The sequence below is a fragment of the Siniperca chuatsi genome, linkage group LG24 (assembly GCF_020085105.1).
Source record: "Siniperca chuatsi isolate FFG_IHB_CAS linkage group LG24, ASM2008510v1, whole genome shotgun sequence".
In the NCBI taxonomy this organism is placed as follows: Eukaryota; Metazoa; Chordata; class Actinopteri; order Centrarchiformes; family Sinipercidae; genus Siniperca; species Siniperca chuatsi.
Window position 1 is genome coordinate 547,741 of NC_058065.1, and position 11,146 is coordinate 558,886.

At 41.5% G+C, this 11,146-nt stretch overlaps 1 protein-coding gene; it reads right to left on the reverse strand.

The window, feature by feature from the left end:
* Positions 1 to 11,146, reverse strand: part of LOC122871907 (NLR family CARD domain-containing protein 3-like) — a 752,187-nt gene that overhangs the window by 366,773 nt on the left and 374,268 nt on the right.

Here is an 11,146-nt window from a genome sequence, read left to right on the forward strand (position 1 = left end):
TACAGTATATGAAGGTCAGAGGAGTAATCAGAACGTTACTGTTATTCATCTAAAAGCTTTGCACGTGTACTTTAGTTCATCTCATGTAGACTTGGACTGTTTGTTGTACCTCCCTCCTGCTTTTTCAGAATCAGAATCAGAAATACTTTATTGATCCCCGAGGGGAAACTCTGTCGTTACAGCAGCTCGTTGTCAGTCAGTGCACACAGGAAGAGAAGCACTACGCAAAAAAAAAAAAAACACTATAATACAGGTCAGATAAATTAAGTACCAGGTGGGTATAAGTATAAAATAAAATAAGTGTGAAGTACAAAGTGGGTTTACCGGTTGATGATAATACGGTATAAAGTAATAGTGCATGAACTGTCAAGTTAAATGTAGCTTATGTGTGTTAATGTGTAATAACATGTTAACGTGTAGTAATGTGTAGTAACGTGTGTTAATACATCAGTCCCACATGATCAGAATGTGTCCAGCAGACATCATTTTTGTCTTTCCTCAAGCCAAAATACGTCATGAACACTCAAGCTGTTTACAGGAAGGGCCAGAGCCGCCTCTGTTTCCTGAGGAGGCTGAGGTCCTTCAACATCTGCCGGACGATGCTGAAGATGTTTTATGAGTCTGTGGTGGCCAGTGCTATCCTGTATGCTGTTGCATGCTGGGGCAGCAGGCTGAGGGCAGCAGGCTGAGGGTAGCGGACGCCAACAGACTCAACAAACTGATCCGTAAGGCCGGGGACATTGTGGGGGTGGAGCTGGACTCTCTGGCGGTGGTGTCAGAGAGGAGGATGCTGGGTAAACTACACGCCATCTTGGACAGCGTCTCCCACCCGCTCCATGACGTGCTGGTCAAACAAAGGAGCGCCTTCAGCGGAAGACTCATCCCCCCACAATGCACCACAGAGCGCCACAGGAAGTCATTCCTGCCTGTGGCCATCAGACTCTTTAACTCCTCCCTCTAAGTGTCTGTATGACCCTAAGCCATTAAACTGGACATCGATCATTACATCTCTGCAATACTTGAATAATTGTGCAATATTCTGTGTTAATACTCCTGTGCAATATTTAGATTTTCCTATTTATTATTCATACCTCCATTACTGCTGTTGCACTACTACTTATTACTTATATTATTACATTGTATTATTATACCGTATTATCATCATCAACCGGTATACCCACGTGGTACTTCACACTTATTTTATTTTATACTTATACCCACCTGGTACTTAATTTATCTTCTGACCTGTTTTTATAGTGTTTTATAGTGTATTATATTGTTTTCTAGTACTTCCTCCTGTGTGCACTGACGTAAAGGCGAGCTGCTGTAACAAATAGTTTCCCTTCGGGGATCAATAAAGTATTTCTGATTCTGATTCTGACTAACACACATTACTACACAATGCAAGTTCTGTATTGACTCCATCTCATTCCCTCATCAGCCTCTCAGTTCATATATCGACCCTGTTCCATGCATCCCCTGCCAGACCAGCAAAGTCGCCATGTACCTCATGCCTTTGCTTTCAAGAAAGAACCTGATCCTGAACCTGTATGTGAACCTGTACCTGACCTCGTACCTGTACTAGAACCTAACTTTTCATCTTTTTGTTTTCTTCCATAGAAAACTGATGTAATGAGTTAATAATAATAAAATAGTTGATTCATTAAAATGAGATTTTACACTTTAGTTAATCAGTTGACGTTCAGTAAACCAGAGTTTGTTCATTTTTAATAAAAGTGCAGAAAAATCTGAACCTGCTGTTAAATATTCAAACTATGCCTCACCGTCCAATCACAGCGTGGTGTTTAATTAGAGGTGTGGTTAGTGAAACTAAAGAAAAGGAGAAACAGAGGAGGAGGGCAGAGATAAAGTGAGACAGTTAAAGGGGACCACATGTGGAGACAGGAAGTGACTCCGTTTGGCTGCAGGGAAACATTTCACACCAGAGAAAAAAACAAAAGTTCCTGCTGGGAAGCAGCTGATGTTCAGACAGAGAAGACTGACACTCTGATCGCTGCTGCTCCACAGGATTATTAATACAACATCAAGACATATATTTAACCTTTCACAAGCTGCAGTCGCACCAGGTGACGACTCAGGGTGAACGGCTGCAGCTGGAGAGCTAACGGCTAACACGTTAGCATTGATCGGTGTCGTGTGCAACAAGATAAAAAGAGCTTCAACCTGATTGGTCTAATCAGCATCATGACTGAAAACACCTGCGAGGGTCTTTAATCTATCTTCATCTAAAATACATCGATCATATGTCTTGTTTGTAAAATCAAAGTAACTAACAGTTAAATACATGTAGTGGAGTAGAAGTATAAAGTAGCATTAACTGGAACTACCAACTACCTCAACATTATACTCAAATACAGTAGTAAATGTACTTAGTTACTTTCCACCACTGTAGCAGTGTTCGATAAAGTTTAAAGCACAAAAACAACTCAGAGAAATTAGTTGATGAATCAAAATGTTAAAACACACTGATCTGTTAACACTTTATATGAAAACATAATATTAAATATATTAAAGAAATCAGATTTAAAGGCAGAAGGAGAAAAGTATTTCTGGAGGAAAGTTTATTAACACGAGCTGTAAGAGCTGCAGGAGTGGGTCAAATGTACAAGCAGATATGAAGAATTAAACAATAATCTGTATTTTTAATAAATGAATATCCATTTCCTGTGCTGACTATTCAGCCATCATTGACTGCTGAATTCTCAAGATGCAATAATATATAATATAATATACTGAAGCAGAAAGTTGTCTGTCCGGCTGTCAGATGGACTTCATGTCGATGTTTTAACTTGTTTTAATTTCTTTTCTATTGCCTGTTGATAAATTAGATTGATTTGATATTTTCCTCCAGCAGCTGCAGCACAAACAGGACGGGGAGACATTTTTCTACATTTCTTCTTCTTCTTTATATTTCAGCTGTTAAAAACATCCAAAGGAGGTCAAAGTCAAGTGAAAGACGGAGCTGCTCTCAGATCAGCCTGCAGGAAGATCACACTTTAGGTTTTCACACTTCCTGTTGAGACTGAGGGTGACGAGCGACGCCTCAGCTGGCTGACAAGCACAACATCTGTATTTAGATCAGCTGATGAGGATGATGATGATGAAGCCTGAGGGACGCTGCAGTCAGCCTGACCTTCACACTCACTCTGACTGCAGCTTTTATTCTGAAAATCCACACTAATACTTGTTGTGTCGGTCAAAGAGCGGACAGACGGGGCCCCGGGTGGGGGGTCGGCGGCCCCCGATCAGGCCAACGGGTTCCTGAACAAACTATGGAGGCCCAGTAGGAACATCTGGGACCACAGCAGGCCAGATGTTCAGCAGGGGATCCTGCAGTTCATGAACATGAACTGATGAGGTTATTTCCTTTTCATTTTAAAACAACTGTTTTCTCTCCGCATAACAAAAGTGAAGAAATGTTTATCCAAAGTCATCTTTCACTTTGTAAATCCAAATATTTTAAGAAAACAGTTAAAATACTTTGACTTTACAAAAACAAGTCGTAGTTTTTATAGAAAACTTTCAATAGTTGTAATATTTCTACATAAAGTCATAATGTTGAAAGGACTAACATTACTAAAAAAGTAAAGTTGTAATTTTACAAGAAAAATATTGTAATATTTAGAGGAAACAAGACAAAATACTAAAGGACTGGAGTCTTTTTTGTAAGTCATTATATGAAAAAAATTTGAAAAAAGTCGTATTGTTGTAGTAATAGTCAGTAATTAGTTGTGGGGTTCCTCAGGGTTCTACTCTTGGTCCTCTTTATTTCCAGTTTACATGTAACCCTGTCACATAGAAACTACGTTCTTATAACACGACTTTGTTTTTACATTATGTTTTGAAATCTAATCTCTGCCAGAGAAACTGTTAAATCAGGATTAGTTTCTACGAGTGGACAACTAATGAAACATGACACGTTCACTATCATCGTTTCCTCATTATGTTGGTAAAATCATTATTCAGCATTAAGTTTCTGAAAACACATTTTCTGTTAGAAAATAGTGTAAACATAATGTTTAGGAGATACGCCTGCAAACACATCAAAATATCTGGTTCTTTGATAAAACATCAAAGCTACAAGAAGCCTGTGGACATAAAAACTGAAGGAGAGAAGTCAACTACGACTCCCAGAGTGCATTTCACTAACAGCCAATCACAGAGCTTCACATTCTGTCGTTCCTGCAAAGTGTAAAATTTAGCTTCAACTCACTCAAAAACACAAATCTGTCAATCATCCTGCCACCACGCCAGTGCTACTGGTTGCTATGGAGCCCCTGGTGGTTGCTACATCAGTGACACGGTCTTGCTAATGGTTGCTATGGTCTCACTACATGGTTGCTATGGTATTTCTGGCAGTTGCTAGGTCGGCAAGTGTGTTTACATAAAATTTAAAAAATAAATAAATAAAAAAAAAACTAAATTAACTGAAATATAAAAATGTATATAACTAAAACAGAAAACAAATCAAATGTAATTAAAACTAAAATAAAATAGAATTAGAAAATAAATAATGAAATAAACTTCCCCAAATTTCAGCCTGACAGATTTGGTATCTTTTATTGATCTTTACGCTCCGTCCACGGGTCCACTGCAGGCAGGAGCTGCTGACAGCTGCTTCAGCTGCTTTAATGGGACAGTCTGACTACATGTGAACAACACTGGCTGAAAAAGAAAGGCTCAAGTTTTCACAGCTGACTCCAACATTCAGCATTATACTTCCTGTTTACATCCCCCAAAGCTTTATTAATTAAAACTTACAGCATTTTTATCACCCAAATAGAAACCTACATGGACAAATAAAAAATCAGCCTTAATAAAATACTGTGAACTGAATAAACATGAAAAACACCGTTTACTACTAAATGTCATTCACAGGAGTAAACTTTGTCAGCTGAATGAATTATTGTAAATTATCATCATTATTAGAGATTTAAAAGGTTTCCTGCAGCTCTTTTCTCTCCAAACAGACATCAGGTTCAGCTGAAGACAAGAAGGAGTGCGAGATACAAGGTTTTCACAGCAGTGATATGTTCAACCGTCTGTTTGTGCACGTTTCTGTACATGAACACGTCTTCAAACATGGATGAAATGTTTGTGAGCTGACTGCACGGTTTAAAATTTCAAATATATTTGAAGTTAAATGGAGGAAATGTGTCACAAACATCACAACGTCAGTGTTTCCTCAGATACAGTTTGAACATTTCTTCAACACGTCAAACTAAATGTGCAGGTCAGATTAGATGTAAGATGCCACCGCAGTGTGTTTACTTCTCTTTGTAACACGGATAAGTCAAAAATAATAAATTACGCCATGTACATCTGTTTAGTAAAAGGCTCAGAATTGATCTTTTTCATTTTACTACATGAGACCATTAAAGGGTTAACACTGAAATTAAACCTTATGACGAGTTATTATCTCATTTCCTCGAGACATCAAGTTATCTTTTAATTTTAAATAACCTTTTAGGTTTTAAGCTATCTTGTTTTCAGAACTGACATTTTGTTTTCGAGATGACGAATCATTGTGTCATTATTGAAAATTATCTTTTGTTTTCTTTTTAGAACGATTTATTCGCTAAAAATACCGTTTGTTTCTTCACAATAACAAGTTATTATGACACATCATAATCTCGTTTTAAAAAACGTGAAACTGAAACGTCCAGATAATGGGCTTCCGTACTCTTCACTACTTCTATAACTACAGAGCGAGCGGAGCCTCCAACGGTTAAAATGTTAAATGTAATTCATCCTCTGCTGAAGTGTTTTTGTAGCTCTGAATGTCTGAAACCTCCTGAGGCTGAAGCCGAACATCTGGACCAAATCACAGCTGTAAAATCTTCTTCTGTCTGTTTGTCTTCAGGGGAAAAGATGAAAAATAAAAACCTGATGCTCGTCTGACAAGGAGGCGACATCGTGGGTCACATGAACCCTGTGGTTTGACTTACAGGAGGTGACGTCAGACGAAATGTGATCTTCAGGATGAGGATGTATTTCTGTCAGCGTGATGTCACCGAGGTTACAGTTTCAGGACTCAACGGTTCAATAAGACGTTGAAACTCAGTACTTTCTGTTATTATTAGACACAAACACTCAGGAGACAGGAAAGAGGAAGAAGAAACACTTTGCAGAAATATTCAACAACCTCTAAAGGTACCCTGTGCCATTTCAGACCAGGTCCAACCGTCCTCAGGTCTATTTCAGACCAGGTCCAAACGTCCTCAGGTCCATTTCAGACCAGGTCCAACCGTCCTCAGGTCTATTTCAGACCAGGTCCAAACGTCCTCAGGTCCATTTCAGACCAGGTCCAACCGTCCTCAGGTCTATTTCAGACCAGGTCCAAACGTCCTCAGGTCCATTTCAGACCAGGTCCAACCGTCCTTGGGCCCATTGCAGACCAGGTCCAAACGTCCTCAGGTCCATTTCAGACCAGGTCCAACCGTCCTTGGGCCCATTGCAGACCAGGTCCAAACATCCTCGGGTCCACTGCAGACCATGGCATAGTGTCCTTGGGTCTGGGTCTGGGATTTGGTTCTACCATCTCAGGGTCCATAGGGTAAGGAGCTCAATAGATCCTCCTGGATGCCGACTTGGGGTCCATCTCAGATCCGGTCCGTGGGTCTCCTGTTTTTAAAAATGAATGAATGCACATTGGGTTCAGGTTCTCCACACATCTGTCCTGGATTGAGTCAGACCTCAACCCATAGGTCAGAAACAATCCTCCTGCTGAGCTTCTCTGGAAGCAGAAATAAAAATAATCTCATTGCCCCAGGGGTGGTCAGCTGGGTCCAGGTCTGAGGGGGTGGTCAGCTGGGTCCAGGTCTGAGGGGGAGTCATGTGCTGGAGGTGGTGACAGCTGTGTCTCCAGATGGAGGACGGCCATCTTGAGTGACTTCTCCTTCACTGAGTCCTCACATCAGAAAGACCACGGATACTTCAGGGAACAATCACAGGGTCAGACTTTTGACCGTTGTTCCGTTTTCATCTATATTTATGTTGTTTTTATGGAACAAAAGAGTTTTTTCTCACTGAATGTTTCCTTCAGAAGCTGAAAAAATCATTTAAGAAATACCAAAAGACAGTCGAGCCTGAAGGGACAGACTCCAGCTTCCACCGTTAAATCCTGTCTCATTAGTTCAGCAGGAAACTAAAGACGGAGATCTGAGTTCAGGAAACCATCAAAATCCCACAGTAATGAGTGTCACATCAGATATTCAGCATCCTGGTTTCTGAAGCCAGGAAATTATGTTTAGTAAGAAAGTAAGGAGGCCTTTCTCATTTCTCAGTTTGTATCTCCTCGCTCCTCTTCTCTCCTCTGCAGTTTTGGGTTTTTCAGGTGCAGTTTGATGTGTTTCAGGTGCAGTTTTGGGTTTTTCAGGTGCAGTTTGATGTGTTTCAGGTGCAGTTTGGTGTGTTTCAGGTGCAGTTTGGGGTGTTTCAGGTGCAGTTTGGTGTGTTTCAGGTGCAGTTTGGGGTTTTTAACATGCAGCCCTCTTACACAACAGCTTCAGGCTGTTGAGCCATTTTTCTGAGCTCCAGATTCAGACGGAGATTTATGGCTTGTTCTACTGTCAGGAGGCAGAAACAGAGAAACTTTATCTGTTTGGAACTAAAACGCTCGAATTCGCCCACAGATACGTTTTTACACATGAATGACTGAAATGATGTAATGGGGTCAATATTAATGAAACATCGACTCGTTTTAAAGCTGAAACATGTCACACATCACATCCTCCTGTAACTTCTTCAGATGACATGTCTGACGCCAGCTGCCCCCCCTCTAGCTCCCATGATGCCTTGCAGGCGTTGAGCTGCAGCTGGAGTCACGCTGGCCTGCAGCCTCACTGCTGCTCACCAACAAGATGCATGCTGGGAGTTTAGAGGTCAGAGTTCATTTACTGTCATCAATACATTTGTTCTTTTACTGATTTACTTTAATACGTTTACAAGAAAACATCAGAGAAACAAAGTCCTGAATCAGGGAAACAGATCATTAATGGATCCATCTTTATTCTGCTTCTTTTAAAGCATCATTTTGAAGAAATCATTATTATTATTATTATCAATATTATTATTAGTTTGAATCAGTTTTTTGTGAGATCAGATTACAGCCTCATGTTTTTATAATTATAATAAAATTATTCAGAAAAACAGAAAAAGAACAAATAATAGAATCACTAGAAGCAGAAGTTAGCAGGAAGCTAACACGTCCGCTATGACATAAAGCTGATAACTACTTCTACATTCATTTCACTCTCACAAATCACTAAAAACTTCATCACTGAATGTAATTTTAGTCATAAGACAGATACTGCTCTTTGTCTCCATCTGAAGGTCCATATGGTCCAGCTTTTATTTTGAAAGTAGAAGGAAGTGAGGAAGGAAGGACTGAACAGCTGACGCTGCTGTCAGTTAGCTGCTAGATGCTCCACTATGTTCAGTAGCTGCTCTCTGACTGCGTCCGTCTGCTGTTTGCTGCCGAGCAGCTCGAGTTCAGAGGCTTTTTACAGCTTCTTCTTCTCTGGCAGCGACGCTCTGAGAGCTGAGAGCGAACCAGAACAGCAGCAGATGAACAGCGAGCTGAAAGTATCTAATAAGCTCCGTGAAGCCGATTCACCACCAGAGACACCGACATTATTACTCTTCATACATTATTATAGAAACATACATTACAGCTTTATGGACAATAAACCGGACTAGGCTAAGAACACTCAAGCTCTGTACAGGAAGGGCCAGAGGCGCCTCTATTTTCTGAGGAGGCTGAGGTCCTTCAACATCTGCCGGACAATGCTGAGGATGTTTTATGAGTCTGTGGTGGCCAGTGCTGTCCTGTATGCTGTTGCATGCTGGGGCAGCAGGCTGAGGGCAGCAGGCTGAGGGTAGCGGACGCCAACAGACTCAACAAACTGATCCGTAAGGCCGGGGACATTGTGGGGGTGGAGCTGGACTCTCTGGCGGTGGTGTCAGAGAGGAGGATGCTGGGTAAACTACACGCCATCTTGGACAGCGTCTCCCACCCGCTCCATGACGTGCTGGTCAAACAAAGGAGCGCCTTCAGCGGAAGACGCTAACAGACTCAACAAACTGATCCGTACGGCCGGTGACATTGTGGGGGTGGAGCTGGACTCTCTGCGGGCCATTTCCAAAGCTTTGGGACTCCAGCGAACCACAGTGAGAGCCATTATCCACAAATGATGAAAACATGGAACAGTGGCGAACCTTCCCAGGAGTGGCCGGCCAACCAAAATTACCCCAAGAGCACAGCGACGACTCCTCCAAGAGGTCACAAAAGTCCCCACAACAACATCCAAAGAACTGCAGGCCTCACTTGCCTCAGTTAAGGTCAGTGTTCAGGACTCCACCATAAGAAAGAGACTGAGCAAAAATGGCCGGCATGGCAGAGCTCCAAGACGAAAACCACTGCTGAGCAAAAAGAACATTAAGGCTCGTCTCATTTTTGCCAGAAAACATCTTGATGATCCCCAAGACTTCTGGGAAAATACTCTGTGGACTGACGAGACAAAAGTTGAACTTTTTGGAAGGTGTGTGTCCCGTTACATCTGGCGTAAAATTAACACCGCATTTCAGAAAAAGAACATCATACCAACAGTAAAATATGGTGGTGGTAGTGTGATGGTCTGGGGCTGTTTTGCTGCTTCAGGCCCTGGAAGACTTGCTGTGATTAATGGAACCATGAATTCTGCCGTCTACCAAAAACTCCTGAAGGAGAACGTCCGGCCATCTGTTCGTGACCTCAAGCTGAAGCGAACTTGGGTTCTGCAGCAGGACAATGATCCAAAACACACCAGCAAGTCCACCTCTGAATGGCTGAAGAAGAACAAAATGAAGACTTTGGAGCGGCCTAGTCAAAGTCCTGACCTGAATCCTATTGAGATGCTGTGGCATGACCTTAAAAAGGCAGTTCATGCTCGAAAACCCTCCAATATGGCTGAATTACAACAATTCTGCAAAGTGAGTGGGCCAAAACTCCTCCACAGCGCTGTAAAAGACTCACTGCAAGTTATCGCAAACGCTTGGTTGCAGTTGTTGCTGCTAAGGGTGGAGCAACCAGTTATTAGGTTTAGGAGGCAATCACTTTTTCACACAGGGCCATGTAGGTTTGGATTTAGTTTTCCCTTAAAAATAACAACCTTCATTTAAAAACTGCATTTTGTGTTTACTTGTGTTATCTTTGACTAATATTTAAATTTGTTTGATGATCTGAAACATTTAAGTGACAAACATGCAAAAAAATAAGAAATCAGGAAGGCAAACACTTCTGCACACCGGTGTACTCTGTTTTCAGTTTAATTTATTGATATTTATTCATACCTCTATTATTGCTGTGCAATATCCTCCGTCTCATAATCATCTTAATAAGCTGCACTTAACTTGACAGTTCATGCATTATTACTTATTACTTCTATTATTACATTGTATAATTATACCGTACATACTTATCAACCGGTAAATCCACTTTGTACTTTACATTTATCAATAAAGTATTTCTGATCTGCTTTAAGCGTCTCCCATCACATCACCAGCTGTGTAACATCAGAGTTCAGCTGGGATGAAATGCGTCTAACACCTGGAAATGTGTCGGATTCCTTCTCTCGATGGTTTCAGATCAAACAAAAAGTGGTTTCTGGTTTTATCTGAAGTCCCGACCAGTCGGCCGTTTCTTCTTCAGAGCTGCAGGAAGTCCGTCCGTCACTTCCTGTCTGTTTCCTCATGTCAATAGTTTATTTGTTCTTCTTCTGTGGTTTATTAGCGTCTCTACAGTCCTGCAGCCCCAGTTAGTGTCTCTGCAGACCGGAGACTTCGAGACAAACACAAACAACGCATCCGTCATTTGTTTTGTACGGACGTTTTAATTAGCGCGCTAGCTAACGCGGTCTGCTTATCAACTCCTTGACCGTAACAGAACATAGTAACTTTCACCGCTGCTCGTTTCAGAACGACCACCGCAGGAAACCGAGTTCTTGGATCAGATTATCAAACGGACAACGGATCATAGATGTTTGTTTCTGGCTGCTAGCATCAGCTAGCATAGCTAGCGAGCCTTCATTTTCCCAGGACGGTGCCCGGCGGGCGGAGAAGGGTTGAACCCTCCTGAGGGCACGAG